Genomic DNA, 16,542 nt, shown 5'->3' with positions numbered 1-16,542 from the left:
GATGTTTGTGTAGAGTAGTTTGATCCAATTGCAGATTCTCTCCCCAAACCCCATTTTGGAATGCACATCCATCATGTAAGTGTGCGATATCCTGTCAAAAGCCTTCTCCTGGTCCAGGCTGATGAGGCAGGTGTCCACCCTCCTGTCCCTTACATAGGTGATCATATCCCTGAGTAGCGCAAAGCTATCAGAGATTGTCCTGCCTGGTATAGTATAGGTCTGATCAGGGTGAATCACCAACTCCAGAGCACTTGAATCGACTGGCTATGTCTTTTGACAGAATCTTGTAGTCAGCATTGAGCAGAAATTGGGCCACCAATTTCTGATTTCTGTCCTCTCCCCCTTCTGCTTGTCAATGAGGGTGATGATGCTTTTCCTCATGGATTCTACCATGCTGCCAGCCTGGAGCATACTCTTGTTTACTGGCAGACATGTTGATTCTTTCCTCAAATCAGTGCACAATAAAAGAGACTGATTCTGTCAGGCTCCTTTTTATACAGGCCACCTGGACCTGGCTGAGAAAGGCAGAGTGAGAGCAGGGAGGGGAAGAGACAAGAGTGAAGATTAAACAGAGAGCTCGATGGAGGAGACACCCAGAGTGACAGACAGAGAGAGAATGGCCCCTCATCTTTCAGCTCCACCTCCAGTTTCCTCCGGGCTGCCAATTTCAAACCCTTTATTAACAGTAGAACCGAAACCCAGCTCTCCTCACAAACCCTTCCAGACTCGGCCTTCATCGTCAAGGCTTTCCAGAAAGCCGGAGCTTTTAAATATGGTCCCGATGCAATTAACGCTCAGTAATATTCCCACCTAAACACAGTCCATTCTATACTAAGAAACCTCCTCAGTAACATCACCATTTCCACACACATCCGCTTCCAGCAGTTTACAGCACCTTACTGCAGATGTTTGGGGAATCTCCTGTGTTACGATTGGAGTTGGAAAGCGGCCTTTACCCGGCAGTGTTATTGTCTCACACTGAATCTGCCAGACATCCTGTTCTCTTTATTGTGAGAGACAGCACGGATTTACGAAATGTTCATTTGAAATGATCTCCATTGAGAACGAGCCCGGCCGTGGGACAGGTATTCCAGTGCAAAGAGCTGTCCATGACCGAGTGTTGCGGACTGGCACATTGCAACGTCCAAGACTATGTGCTGTGGGACGGCATTAAAGCTTGGGGAAGCCACCATGGAGACTCAATGGGGAAAGGCTGCAGTCGAAGGCCCTAGTAGGCCACAGTACAGTGAGGGGCGGGAACCCGTGTAAAACCCCTCGGGCTGTTTGCACCAGAGAATGTTTGATGTGTAATGTAAATACTGTAAATATAACCTGTGCAGGCAGGGATAGTGAGATACATCATGTACATTATTGAAGGAAACTGATCTGTATTGTACCTTATGTAATATTAAATTTGAACTGCTTTGCAATGTAATTGCACAAATTATATGAATAAAATACATATTGTGCAAAAGAAAGCAGCTTTCCTGTCAACACACACCTTGTCTCAGGGCACAACTTTCCTGTGATCTTGTCATACCCAACTTCGCTCTATATCTTCTGACACACACACTTTACAGTCTGTCATTTCCAAAAACAAGCATTCTAAAATCAAAAGACCTTTTGTTTATTTCTCCTTTCTTTTCATTTCTCCTCTATTCTTCTCAATCACTCCCTTCAACAGTCCTATTCAGATCAAGGTGGAATGTGAATAGTGTCACAACTCACCTGACACTATTATTACCCTTCTTTTCTCTTGTCTCATTCAATGGGAAAGTTTTATTCACCAATCTGTTGCTGTTTTACACTCTTGCCATACCATCTGGTATTGCATCCATCTGAATTCTGTGCTTTCATGGCCTTATATTTCTTTTCCACTTCTGGGTGATTTGTTTTCTTCAGTTTCATTCAACCAGGCTGGACCACAGGGAAGTTTAGAACCTTTGCCTTGGACGGGTCCACGTTGATCCATTACATTCAGAATCACCTCCTTGAAATAACTCCATAGTACAACTACAGTAACCACACAGAATCTGCTTCAAACACTCCTCCACATTTTATCTGTTCTGACCGTCAACACCTCCAGCTCTTTTGTTTAAGTGGAACCCATCAGGTGTGTATAGGCTCCTTCTATTCTGAAAGCTGTAGCACTGGTTCAGGGAATGCAGCCCTGTTTCTCTACTCGAAAGGATCAGCCATGCTTGATCTGCCTCGTATTTTGCTTTTATTGCAACGTTACAAGACCTCCAATCCTCTGGCACCACACCTGTATCCAGTGAGGGATTGGAAAATGATGGTCAGACCTTCCACTATTTCTTCCCTGGCTTCTTTCAACAGCCTGGGGTACATTTCATCTGGTCCTGGTGATTTTTCCACATTCAAGGATGCTCATCCCATTTATACTTCCTCTCTCCTTAAGTTATCACGTCCAATACTTCACACTCCTCCTCCTTCATAACAATATCTGCATCACCCTCTCATTCGGGAAAACAGTAAAGTATTCATTAAGGATATTGGCAACATCTTCCACCCCGATACAAAGGTTACATTTTTGATCTTTTATGTGCCCTGCTGTTTGCTCAGTTGGCTCGAACTCTCATGTTTTGTTGCAACATCTTTGGGTCCATTGTTCCTTTGTTTGTCCATATTCTTTTCTGCTTTCTCTTTGCTTTTCACCGCTGCTCCCAAACGCCTCCAGTGCAGTCAAAACACAAGGTGTCAGAAGTGGGATTCGAACCCACGCCTCCAATGGAGACTGCGACCTGAACGCAACGCCTTAGACCGCTCGGCCATCCTGACTACCTGCGACGTGCTATCAATGCTAAGGAAATTATTCATTCTTTGTGAAAGTATTTGTGAGATTGTGGAAATGTCTGGAAGAGGAAAGACCAGCGGGAAAGCTCGAGCCAAGGCCAAGTCTCGCTCCTCCCGGGCTGGACTGCAGTTCCCGGTGGGCCGTGTTCACAGGCTCCTGAGAAAGGGTAACTATGCTGAGCGTGTGGGTGCCGGAGCCCCGGTCTATCTGGCTGCTGTGCTCGAGTATCTGACCGCTGAAATCCTCGAGCTGGCCGGGAACGCAGCCCGGGACAACAAGAAGACCCGCAACATCCTCAGACACCTGCAGCTGGCCGTCCGCAACGACGAGGAGCTCAACAAGCTGCTGGCAGGAGTGACTATCGCTCAGGGCAGGGTGCTGCCTAATATCCAGGCCGTGCTGCTGCCCAAGAAAACCAGCGCTCAGAGCTCCCAGAAAAAGTAAAGCGGCCAAAATGTCATCAAATAAACCAAAGGCTCTTTTCAGAGCCACCCACAGTCTCTGTGAAAGGACTGGTTACTGTCAGGAGGGAGTCAGTGATGGAGTTATTGTAACAGTGGATTGACCTGTTTCACATCTGTCCAGGTGTGTTTTCAGTTCCCTCTCTGGATTTCGCTCTGTTTCTCTGCTCACACATCTCCCCCTCTCGTTAAGTGAAGAAGTGAACTACAGGGTGTCAGAATCAACAATTTAATAAATCCCGCTGCCTTCGATTTTATAAATCCCGAGATTATCCCGGTACATTAACGGGAACTGGTTCGGAGCTGATGAATTAATTTAATAATGGAAGTGTCCGGGTTAATTCTCTGTTTTTCATTTGGACAGTTTGAATTGTGTTTTTTTTTTTCTCTCCGGTGATCTGAGCGCCGTTTCTCAATGAGAATCTGCTCCCGGAACAGAGTAAATGCAGGAAGGAAGAGGCCATTCTCGGGCTGTGTGTTTCTCTCCTAACCTGATCTGTTTAGACCGCACTGTTCCCAGAGGACGGAATCAGTGAGAGTTGTGCACACACAGGAGCTGAGTCCATTGCAGCGCTTTCAGGTGTGCCTTCCCCCCGGCCCTCCCTATTCTGCGGACACAGAGCTGTCTGTTTCCCCCGGCGGCGGGATAGAGTCGGGGATTCTCTCCCCGCAGTGTCAGGGTCTGCAGCCCCGGGGAACTGGCGGTTTCAGTCAGAGTGACCGAGCTGCCTTACATATCCTGTGCACTGATCTCCAATGGATTCAAATATTAGTGAACTTATTGGGTAATGTTTGTAAATAACCCTCATGTGAACGGAACCGGCTCCATTAATGCCTTTCAAATAAAACTGGGATCCATTTCTTTTCCCCAAATGCCAGCTAACGGATCCCAGGAGCGGGGTTGAGATTGTGCTGAGCAGCAATGAGTCTCCGGTAATGCTGCTTTCTAAATTCCAGATCAGCTCTCAGTCCGACAGGCCTTTCGGGAAAGTGATGTGACAAAACAGAAACCATGTGGCCGCCCCTCCAATCTAATGGGTTTGATGATGAACAGAGATGGCAGCTCTTTCCTTTGCTGATTTGGTGGCTCTGAAAAGAGCCCTTGTTACACTTGTTACTGAAGCTGGGTTTTAGGTGCGTTCCCCGCGGATGCGGCGGGCCAGCTGGATGTCTTTGGCCATGATGGACCGGGATCATTCTGGTGAATCTGCTAATTTTCCGGCAGAAGCATCAGTCGCTGTTTGAACTGTTGAAAGTCAGGGATGTATTAGCAGCCAGAAAGTGAAGGGCAGTTCATTGCTCCCTGAAGCATTATCCGCCTCTTTCAGGAGAAAAGATCAGAAACCGCTCGTTTCTGTCAGTCCCCGAGAAGCCTGTGAGAAGCGGTTAGTCGCTAATTTGTTCCTTTTACAGAGTGGAAGCTGATATTTGTCCCGTTTTAAATTGCTGAACCGGACCTTCCTCCCGCCCCTGACAGTTAACAGATTGACAAATGAAAACGGTTCTCAAAATCGCGACACAGTGGCGCAGTGGTTAGCAACGCAGCCTCGCAGCTCCAGGAACCCGGGTTCGATTCCGGGTAATGCCTATGTGGAGTTTGCAAGTTCTCTCTGTGTCTGCGTGGGTTTTCTCCAGGTGCTCCGGTTTCCTCCCACAAGCCAAAAGACTTGCAGGTTGATAGGTAAATTGGCCATTATAAATTGTCACTAGTGTAGGTAGGTGGTAGGGAAATATAGGGACAGGTGGGGATGTTTGGTAGGAATATGGGATTAGTGTAGGATTAGTATAAATGGGTGGTTGATGTTCGGCGCAGACTCGGTGGGCCGAAGGGCCTGTTTCAGTGCTGTATCTCTAATATAAAAAAAAAATCGCGTCAGGATTTTGTGACGGTAAATACAGGAAAACAGAACATAAAATGGGAGGTATTAAAATTGTTGCCTGAAAATTGACATTTTCCATCACTTCAATTCCTTCCTGCTCTGGAATTGCCAGGCTTTTTCCAATTGGAAAATCTGAGCCAATGAGAACTTCTATTTACTTATATGTGATTCTCCTATTGGTTAAGAATTGGATTGAGAAGCGGGTGACCAATCGGAGACAGAGTCAAACTGCGGGGATTCCAGGCCCCCAGTAACTGAGCTGAAACTGTTCAGATTGACAAACCCTGGCAGTAGCTTCACACATTGGACACTTCACACTGAGTCATTCAAGGGCTGGTGTGAGAGAAGCTTCAGATCCTGTCATTACTCTCTGACTCATTATTCATCTCGAACCAAACAATTAATAAATGTGAAGCAGTGAAGAGACTTTTCACTCTCACTGCAGAATGTGTCATCTGGGGAAATAAGGAACTATTATTTTCGCAGATCCCAGGTACATTCCTCCCTGAACAAATCCATTCCTAACATTCCCGATCACAGCCTATCCCAGCTCCTGTTTTCACCCGACTCCAGCTGAATTGGAGAAACTCATGTGTTGGGGTTTGAGTTGTGAGGTGGGGTTTCTCCGCCAGTGTTACTGTCTTGCAAACTCTCCCCCTGAATTTGTGAACTGAGACTGCACCGAACACATCCCCAGTTAGAGTGAGGGCCGGACATCCCTCTGTTTTATGACAGAGAGTGGGGAAAGGGCTGGGTGGAGGGGAGTCACCAGGGATCCTGGATTTACTCCAAATCATTTCCATGCGGGGCCTCGACAGGGATCATTTGATCAGGGGATCAGCTCTTTCCTGAGAGATGTTGGTGGCTCTGAGAAGAGCCTTTGTGTTCAGATGTTTACAAGTTTCCCGCGCTTTCACTTCTTTCCAGACCCTGCTTTCTGAGACTTCGCTGCTTTCGGCTTGACCTTGCTCTTCCATGTCTGCATTTTCTTCAGCGCCTTTCCGCCCGCCGCACTCTTGCCTTTTTTGACCTTCTTCGCAGGAGACTTTTTCTGAAGCGCTGCTTTCTTCACCGCCTTATTTGGCGTTGCCGCCGCCTTGCTGCTCGTTTTCTTGGCTGTTACTTTCTTTGTTGTCACTTTCTTGTCTGCTGGTTTCTTCACTAAAGATTTCTTGTCTGCTGGTTTCTTCACTGAAGATTTCTTGTCTGCTGGTTTCTTCACTAAAGATTTCTTGGCTGCTGGTTTCTTCACCTTCTTTCCCACTTTTCCCTGGGTTTTCCTTCTTGCTGATTTTGAAGGAGCCGGAGGCGCCCTGTCCCTTGCTCTGCACCAGGGAGCCTTTGTTCACATTCCTCTTGATACTTTGCTTGATCTGGGTCTTGAGCTTCTCCTGAGCGGTGGCAGACCTGCAAGGAATCAACTACCAGCTAGCGTATAAAGCGAGACCAAGGCTCAGGGCCTTCAGTTACCTGGAGGGGAGTCGGAGAGGCAGCGAATCCTGTGAGGAACCACAATCCAGGAAGGATGAGAAGGTCATTGTCAGGGTACAGAGGAGATTAAGTTAAAGATTTACCAGTGTATAAGCAAGCGCAGAGCCAAGGAACGGTGCTGGGGCAGATCAAATAATAGGAAGCTGTGATCAGTTGGAAGGCAAGAGTGATTAAATGACAGAAGAGATGATAGTGCAAGGCAAAAGTCAGGGAAAGAATAAGTAACATTTTGTAAGCACAGATACCAGGAGTGGGCTTTGAACCCACATAGACACATGTCTATTGGATCTTAAGACCAACGCCTTAACCACTCGGCCAACCTGGCACATTAGCCCACCACTGAAAATGAAATTTAATGTGATCCGGGTGCCATCTGGCCTTTTCCAATATAAAGTTATGACTCCTCTCCCATGCTAAATTGGACTCTTCATTATTTATGAACCTCAATCGGATCACCCCTCAGTCTAGGTTTCTCTAAGGTGCAGGGTCCCAACTCTTTTAGTCTAACTTGATAACCAAGATGTCTTATACTGGGAATTCGTCGAATGTCTCTCCTCTGTACCCTTTCCAAAGCCTCAATATCACCCATCATGTGAGGAGACCAAGACTGGATACAATATTCCAAGTGAGTCCTGACCAAGGTTTCATAAAAGGACAAATTCGGGACATCTCAGATACTGAAGGAGTCCGTGTCCAGAAGCAGCAAGACCTGGACAACATTCAGACTTGGGCTGCTAAGTGGCAAGTAACATTCACACCACATAAGTACCAGGCAATTACCATCTCCAACAAGAGAGAATGTAACCATCTCCCTTTGACGATAAACAGCATTACCATCGCTGAATCCCCCCACCATCAACATCCTGGGGGTTACCATTGACAAAAGCTTAACTGGACCATTCATATACATACTCTGGCTACAAGAGTAAATCAGATAGTGGGAATTCTGTGATGAGCAACTCAGCTCAAGGCACGTGGTGAAATGCTCATTAGGAGAGCTGGAGAAATGGACTGGTCAGGTGGGCAGAAAAGTGGCAAATGGAACTCAACTTGGAGAAGTGTGAGGTGATGCCTTTGGTGAGGTCAAACACAGCAAAGGAATACACAATTAATGGGTGAATGCTGAGAGGTGTAGAGGAAGTGAGGGACCTTGAAGTGAATGTCCACAAATCCCTGAAAGTAGCAGGACAGGTTGATAAGTTGGTTGAGAAGGCTTATGGAATCCTTTCCTTTATTAGCCGATGTATAGAATATCAGAGCAGGGAGGTTATGCTGGAACTGTATCAATCATTAGTTAGGCCACAACTTGAGTTCTGTGTGCAGTTCTGGTCACCTCATTCCAGAAAGGATGTAATTGCACTCGAGAGGTTACAGAGGAGATTTACGAGGATGTTGCCAGCTCTGGAAAAATGCAGCGATGAGGAAAGATTGGATCAGCTGGGGTTGAATAGAGGAGGCTGAGGGGAGATTTGATTGAAATGTACAAAATTGTGAGGGGTCTGGATAGAATGGATGGGAAGGGTCTATTTACCTTAGTAGGGAGGTCAGTGACTAGGGGGCATAGATTTTGATTGATGTGTTGAACAATTAGAGGGGAGATGAGGAAAGGTTTTTTCACCCAGAGGGCTGTGGGAGTCTGGAACTCACTGCCGATAAGGGTAGCTGAGGCAGAAACCCTCAACTCATTTAAAAGGTGTCTGGATGTGCACCTCAAGTACCTGAACCTGCAGGTCGACGGTCCAAATGCTGGGCAATGGGATTCAGCTGGGTGGCTCGTTTTTTGGCCTGCCTGTGCTGTAAATTTTCTATGTTCTATCATTCTATGCAGACACAATGGGCCGAATGGCCTCCTTCTGCACTGCAATAATTTTGTGATTTTTGACTCTCCAAAACTTGTCAACCATCTACAGGCACAACCCAGGATGAGTGCAGCACCAACAATACTCTATAAACCCGACACTGTCCAGGACAAAGCAGCCGCCTTGATTGTCACTCCATTCACCACCTTAAACATTTACTCCCTTCATCACTGACGTACAGTGGCAGTAGTGTGTACCATCTACCAGATGCACTGCTGCAACTCACCAAGACTCCGCAGACAGCACCTTCCAAACCGAAGACCTCCACCACCTTGAAGGACAAGGGCTGCAGATGCATGGAAACACCACCATGTGCAAGCTCCCCTCCAAGTCACACACCATCTGATCTGCAAATATATCGCTGTTCATGCACTGATGCTGGGTCAAAATTCTGGATCTCCCTTCCTAACAGCACTGTGGGTGTACCTACACCACATGGAGTGCAGCAATTCAAGAAGGGAGCTCACCGCCACCTTGTCAAGGACAATTAGGGATGGGTAACAAATTCTGGCCTTGCCAGTGTCGCTCACATCCCATGAAAGAATATGCCTCATTTTATACTCAATTGTCCTCTGAATGCAGCCCAACCCTCTATTTGCTCCAACTATCACTTCACAGCATTGCTGCTGTAACTTTAGAGATCTGTGCACTAGAACATCCAGATCTCTGCTCAAAATTATTTTCTTTCTCCACCTGCTTTAATGTTTTTCCCTGAAGGGTGTATGAATGTTGAGCATTCGCCCTGTCCACATGAATAACACTGCACTTACCCAAATTAAACATCATTTACCAGTCATGAACCCAATCTCCCAACACATTAAGATCAGCCTGAAACAGTCGAGTATCGTCTACAGTCTAAACACTCGCACAGAACTTCAAATCATCTGTAAATTTACAGATGGTGCCCCCTAAACCTACATCCAGATCATTAATAAAAATAGTAAAGAGCAACAGTCCCAACACCGATCCCTGTGGGACACCACTGGTAACTGGTCTCCAAACAGATCCAGATCCATCTGTAACTACTTTCTGCCTACGTCTGCCAGTCAGTTCCCAATCCAGATCAATATATTACCACTGATACCAGGGCCTTTAATCTTATCGAGAAGCCTCTTGTGTGGAACCTTATCAAAATCTTTTGTCTGAGATCTGCTAATTGAACACAGGCCGGGGATGAGGCCTAGGCCTGTCCTGCTTTGTGTGTGGGTCTCAGGACCACACAAGGTGAGATCAGCTCACTGAGCACAGGCCCATCCTGCTCTATATGGTGCTCAGTACCTCACCAAATGAGAATAACTAACACACCACAGGCCATGGAGCCTCGGCCCATCCTTCCCTGATTGCGGTTCAGTGCCAACCAGGTCAGATTAGCTAATTCAGCACAGGCCGGAGATGGAAGCTGGATCTTTCCTGCTCTGGGGACTCCGTACCATACCAGGTGCGATGAAGTAAAATACCACAGGCCGGGGATGGAGCCTGTGATTTCCCTGTTCTGTGTGGGGCTCTGTACAACAACGTGTGAGAAGAACTATCATCCCTCAGGCTGAGGAAGGAGCCTGGGCCCAGTCTGTTCTGTGTGGCTCCTACCACACTGAGTGGGATCAGTTAACACAACACAGGCCATGACTACAACCAGGCCCTTTCCTGCTCCGTGTGGCTCAGCATCACACCAGGTGGCATCAGCTAACACAGCACAGGCTGGGGCTGGGGCTGGAGCCTGGGCTCGCCCTGCTCTGTGGGCTCAGTAACAACCCGTAAGATGAACTTTTTTCAAATGACTTCAGTGTATTTATCTCTGTCCAACACTCTGAGGCAGCTTTCTGTGTTTATAGAGTGTAATTTATTGACTGGTCTCTTGGATCAAACAGGGTAACAGACAGAGGTCTGTGTGCAGAGGGTTTGGGGGTGAACTCTGATTCCTAACCCTTTCTGGATTGTGAGGAATAAAGAATGAATGAGAGAGAGGGAATGTGGGAGAAGGGATGATGGAAGAATTTGTCCGTGAACCTGATTAAAAGTGGCTCAAACGCAAGATAATATTAAGATATCAAGAGCAGAACATTAACATAATCTGAGTTCCGCGATCTGGTCGGGTCCCATTCCCCTGAAGTGAGGAATGAACGGGTGGGGAAATTCCGCCTGGAGTTATATTTGTCTCCAATGAAGATGAGTTCACAGTGAGGCTGGAATAGCTCAGTTGGGAGAACACTAGATTGAAGAACCAAGATACAATCCCTGGTTTCATCAGTTTTAATTTGGTGTCTCCTTCATTTTAAGTAGAGAGAATCAGAGGGGAGATTTTCCACTCTTGACCCCATGGGCTGAATTTTAAACTAACGGTGCGGCTCTCGGCAGAGGCACCGGAAGTGGGTGTCGTCACCACACGAGTGAAATGTGGCCGACCGACCCCGATCACGGAGCAGCCGACCAATTAATGAAGGGGAGGCGTGGGGCCCATGTAAACAAGGACCAGAGGTAGGGAACGAGGCACCGATGGCACCGACATCTGACACAACGGCAGGTGCTGGCACCATATTGAAAGGGCTGCCAGACCTGCATTCACTGCTGCCTGGTTTAAAGGAGTGTCCTCCTGAGAGCCCTCTGCTGCCCCAGGTCCCGTTATGCTGCCTCTGCTGCCCCAGGACCCATTCTGCTGCCTCTGCTGTCCCAGAACCCGTTCTGCTGCCTCTGCTGTCCCAGAACCCGTTCTGCTGCCTCTGCTGCCCCAGGTCCCGTTCTGCTGTCCCAGGACCCGTTCTGCTGCTCCAAGACCCGTTCTGCTGCCTCTGATGCCCCAGGACCCGTTCTGCTGCCTCTGCTGCTCCAGGACCCGTTCTGCTGCATCTGCTGCCCCAGGATCCGTTCTGCTGCCCCAAGACCCGTTCTGCTGCCTCTGATGCCCCAGGACCTGTTCTGCCGCCCCAGGACCCGTTCTGCTGCCTCTGCTGCTCCAGGACCCGTTCTGCTGCCTCTGCTGCCCCAGGACCCGTTCTGCTGCCTCTGATGCCCCAGGACCCGTTCTGCTGCCCCAGGACCCGTTCTGCTGCCTCTGCTGCTCCAGGACCCGTTCTGCTGCCCCAGGACCCGTTCTGCTGCCTCTGCCGCCCCAGTACCCGTTCTGCTGCCTCTGCTGCTCCAGGACCCATTCTGCTGCATCTGCTGCCCCAGGACCTGTTCTGCTGCCTCCGCTGCCCCAGGACCTGTTCTGCTGCATCTGCTGCCCCAGGACCTGTTCTGCTGCCTCTGCTGCCCCAGACCAGTTCTGCTGCATCTGCTGCCCCAGGACCTGTTCAGCTGCCTCCGTTGCCCCAGGACCCGTTCTGCTGCATCTGCTGCCCCAGGACCTGTTCTGCTGCCTCTGCTGCCCCAGGACCTGTTCTGCTGCATCTGCTGCCCCAGGACCTGTTCTGCTGCATCTGCTGCCCCAGGACCTGTTCTGCTGCCTCCGTTGCCCCAGGACCTGTTCTGCTGCCTCTGCTGCCCCAGGACCCGTTCTGCTGCCTCCGTTGCCCCAGGACCTGTTCTGCTGCCTCTGCTGCCCCAGGACCAGTTCTGCTGCATCTGCTGCCCTAGGACCTGTTCTGCTGCCTCTGCTGCCCCAGGACCTGTTCTGCTGCATATGCTGCCCCAGGACCTGTTCTGCTGCCTCCGTTGCCCCAGGACCTGTTCTGCTGTCTCTGCTGCCTGATAGGTAAGGAGCTGAATGCGAGCCTGCAGTGACCATGGTCCAATGGTTTGGCGATGCCATCCTGCAGGTTTGCCTCCAGGTGACAACAGATAGGTGGAAGATCCTCTTCCCCAGGGATGGGAGGTGGACACCTGTCCACCTGACCAAGCAAAGCTGCTTTGAGATAGTAGGTGAAGTCAGCAGCCGTGGGGTCACCCCCAAGACATGGATCCAGTGCACGAAGTGGGTCAATGACCGGATCCGGGCTGCTCAGGCGCAAACTCAAAGCACTTTGGACCCTTTGGACACTGCGCATGGCAGAGTGAGAGGGAGTGTTTGGTGGAAAGGGAGTGACCACCCAGTCATGTGTATTGGGGAAGGGCAGCAGGATATGCTGCCTGAGGTTTGGCTGCATCTCGGTGGGAGGTGCACATCAGTCATTGTATAAACTCACACAGTCCCTCGAGAGGGGCCACATGCAGGAGGAATATGTGTGTCCACATCATGGACTGCTGGACTATCACCATCAGAGATATTGGGCTTGTCCCCGCTGGGAGACTAACTTTGTTGATCATAGTGGCTGCAGGAGAAGACAGCCCACAATCGGAAAGAGCATGTCAAGACTGGCAGTGGATGCCTAATCTCCATGTCCTCATCCCGATGGAGGAGGAGGCCATGGAACAGGCCGGGCAGCAAAGCAGCTGCTCCATAGCTGATGGAGAGGCAGGGACACCTACCTAAGAGAGTGAGTGAACATCTCCTGGGGCACAAGGGAGCATCCGCTGCAAAGGAGCCATACTGCTCGTCTGTTCACCACTGCATCAATGGAGCTGCACAGTAGGGGTGGTTGGAATGTCACGATGGGCAGACCCTAACCCTTCAATGTCGCTGTTTTCACATGCAGGCTAGGATGAACGACAAGAGCGAAGAGCTGGAGAGACTGTGGGACAGCCAGACACCTCTGAGGAGGAGGAGGGAGCCTCAGATGGTGCACCATCACCTCATTCCCCTGCACCCTCCAGCAGCACAGAAACCCTCACTCGGTGGGTATCCACTTGCTGTTAGATTTGGGCACACAAGCTGGTGAGCACGTCACAGACAGGCCCGGGCAGCTGACGGAGGCTGTGACAGCCGAGGCCACTGGCAGTTGGAAGTCTGTGGGAGGCCAGGCCCATGCTGAGTCCCAGGCTGATGACGTGCCTCTGGTGTCACCAGCAACACGGGAAATACTGCAGCTGCAGCAAGAGGTCAGGCAACATCTGGCAGAGTTGCCAGAGGTTATGTGTACCCAAGTTCGGATGATGGAGGAGTCCATCCAGGCCTTGCATGCTGCACTGTCTCTGATGGGGGGGGTGTCTGGCTTCCTTCCTTGAGAGATTGGTGACTCTGATGGAGAGCCAGATCCAGCCGACCAATCAGTGGCTGCCGGAGATGCGCGCAGACTTGCACTCCATCGCTTTGTCCATGAGATCCATCGAGCGGTGACAAGGTGAGAGGGGGGACGAGGCACCTGAACTCTTCACCAGGGCCACATCCCTCTCAGGTCAGCAGCGAGGTACAAGTGTGTCTTATAAGGGGGAGGAGCAGCTGGCTGCTACATCTGGGGTCTCCTCTCAGGGTGCTCCTGGTGTGGACAGTAGCTCCAAAGCCCCTCTGCCAGTGACACAAGTGATGCAAGTGCCTGCCTCCATCATCCTCGATGACAGTGGGGGGTCCCTGTACCTGTGCAGGAGGCCCTCAGTGTGCCGGGGCCCTCCAGGCCTCAGGCAGCAAGAGGACGGCCACCAATGTCATCCCAAGCCATGGGGCAGCAAGGTCAGCAGCCTGTCTCCATCTCAGCTGACAGAGCAGGGGGAGCACCACGTAGGAGCACCCGGAAAAGATTTAAGAAGAGCACCTAGATTCACTGAGGGGTTCACGGGTGAATGTACATTCCAGATGGATAGGGTTGTGTTTGGTGTCACACGGAATAAAGAAATGATGTTCTCTCACTATGTCTCCTTCTTATTGTTGATACCCTTTGGGACTTCATTTAAACCCTTCCTCCCAAGTGGCTGGAAGTGAGGGACCAAGCCCTGAGTTTACAAAGCTGCGGCCTTGTCACTGTGCGATGTGTACCTGGACGCTGCAGAACAGAAGGAAGGAGGTGACAACAGGGCTGCTTAAAGCTAAGACTTTATTGCTGTGGTTCCAGAAGGTGGTAAGGCTCAAAGGAAACTTGAATGTATAAGGGTGTCTCATGTCTCCCTTGTGTGTATCTCATGGCCCCTTTCCTACTGTGCCTGAGGTTCTTCATCTGGCACTGCTTGGGCAGCATCCTCCTCCACATCCTCATCATCAGAGGAGACATCACACTCCACGATATCCTCACTAGTCAACACCTCACCCTTCTGTAATGCCAGATTGTGCTGTGCACAGCAAACCACCACGATATGCGAGACCCTCGCCGGGACATACTGAAGGGCTCCACTGGATCGATCTAGGCACCTGAATCTCATCTTAAGGAGACCAATGGCCTCCTTGACGGTCGCTCGGGTTGACCCGCAGCAGGTGTTGTACCTCTCCTCTGCATCCGTGCGTGGGTTCCTCACGGACGTCAGTAGTCATGTCCTCAGTGGGTAGCCCTTGTCTCCAAGGGTCCATCTCTGAAAGCGGATGGGGCCGCGAAAAGGTTCTGGCACCTGGGAGTGCCTTGGTATGCAGGCGTTGTGGCTGCTTCCCGGGATTTGTGCACACACCTGTGGGATCCATTTGCAGTGGTCGCAGACCAATTGCACACTGAGCAAGTGGAAGCCCTTCCTGTTGAAGGCTGCTGGCTGGTCTGCAGGAGCCTTGATGGTCACATGGGTGCAGTCAATGACACCCTACACCTGGTGGAATCCAGCGATGGCCCCGAATCCTATAGCTCTCTCAGCTTGACTGTTTGGATCAATGTGCACATAGTCACCGGCCCTCCTGAACAGGACATTGGTGACCTCCTTGATGCACTGATTCACTACAGACTGTGAGATTCCACACATATCTCCAGTGGATCCCCGCAATGATCTGGTGGTGAAGAAGTTCAGTGGCACGGTGACCTTCAGTGACACTGGCATCAGGTGCCCACCAAGTCGCATGGGGCACAGCTGCATCATGGGAGAGAGATCAGTGACGACCTCCGTGGAGAGGTGCAGTCTGCGGAGACACTGTCACTCGGACATCTGCAGGTAGTTGAACCTCGGCTGACGTGTTCCTCTGCCTCCTTCTCCAGCCTCCTGTTCGAGGCTGGCCTTCCTGTGGGCCCCCAAGCTGCTGTGGTGCCCCTGCTGGTGCCTGCGCCTCCCTCCCTTCCTCTCTACTCCTCCTCCTCCTCCTCAATGTGAGCCTCGAATCCAATGAGAGCCTCGAATGAGGCCCATGACAGGTTGCCCCTCCCTGAGTGCAAGGCCTTCACAGTAAACAACACCCAGCCACATTTACCTCACTTGTCACCCTCAATGAAGTGGCACTGCCCCAATGGCACCCTGGTGTTGTTCCCTCTGCAGAGCTGGCACATTGGCCCCCTCTCCTGACAGTGTTTCCCGATGCCCTTTCCCCCTCCACCCTTGCTGCCAAGTTTTGCTGCCTCACCCGATAGCTTCCCAGTGAAGACAACACTCAGCTCCCACCTCCCAGTCACCTCCTTTAACCAGGCGAGGCTCTGAAGCCCCGTGGTTCCCGTGTGCTATTAGTTCAATTGGATCCAGTGAATAAAATTGCTGACAATTGGACTCATAAATACTTTAAATGCCTTCTTGCCATGTGGATGTGCGAAGTCTGCCCTCCATGTCAGCCGCCGACAGAAAAATCCGGTCCAACGTCTTCCATCCCTATTTTACACACCCCCCTCCCCCTCCCCGGCCTCCATTCCCGTCTCCAACGGTCCCTTAAAATTCTGGCGCATGCCTCTAAGACTAATGGGAGTGAAACCAGATCTGCTCCTTAGACTGAACAGGGAGAGCTGCTCTCTCTGTGTTTAAAGTGAATGAATCTGCTCTTTACCTTGTCTTACTGGAACGTTCACTGTCTGGAGATGTCTGTTTGAAAATGTTTTCCTGTTATATTAATGGAGCAGAGGAGCAGATGTGAGGTACTGTTGAACAGAGAGGTTTGGAAGTGGGTGAAGGGGTGGAGTGACGGTGTGCGTGAGAGGCGCAGTGAGTTGGCCATTCTCAATAGAGTGTCAGGAATGAAGGTCAGAGGAACAGACCAGGCAGGAAACACAGAAAGAGCGAGGAGAAGCTGGTGTGAAAAACAGAGATTAAACAACAGGCTTGTTCATTTGGTTTGGGTCTGGTGTTTAGAATACCCGGAATCTGGGTTCACTTCCCTTCCAACTCAGCGAATTGTA

At 50.2% G+C, this 16,542-nt stretch overlaps 2 non-coding genes across 2 annotated transcripts; both read right to left on the bottom strand.

Moving 5' to 3' along the window:
- Positions 1 to 2,716: 2,716 nt before the first annotated feature.
- Positions 2,717 to 2,799, bottom strand: trnal-cag (transfer RNA leucine (anticodon CAG)). Its single transcript has one exon. It is a non-coding gene; the product is annotated as a tRNA-Leu (tRNA).
- A 4,090-nt stretch (positions 2,800 to 6,889) lies between these two features.
- Positions 6,890 to 6,972, bottom strand: trnal-uaa (transfer RNA leucine (anticodon UAA)). Its single transcript has one exon. It is a non-coding gene; the product is annotated as a tRNA-Leu (tRNA).
- Between the last annotated feature and the right edge of the window lie 9,570 nt (positions 6,973 to 16,542).

Source organism: Heterodontus francisci, unplaced genomic scaffold (assembly GCF_036365525.1).
Source record: "Heterodontus francisci isolate sHetFra1 unplaced genomic scaffold, sHetFra1.hap1 HAP1_SCAFFOLD_51_1, whole genome shotgun sequence".
NCBI classification, from domain to species: domain Eukaryota; kingdom Metazoa; phylum Chordata; class Chondrichthyes; order Heterodontiformes; family Heterodontidae; genus Heterodontus; species Heterodontus francisci.
Note: the sequence above shows the minus strand (reverse complement) of the source record. Positions and strands in the feature narration are given on the sequence as shown.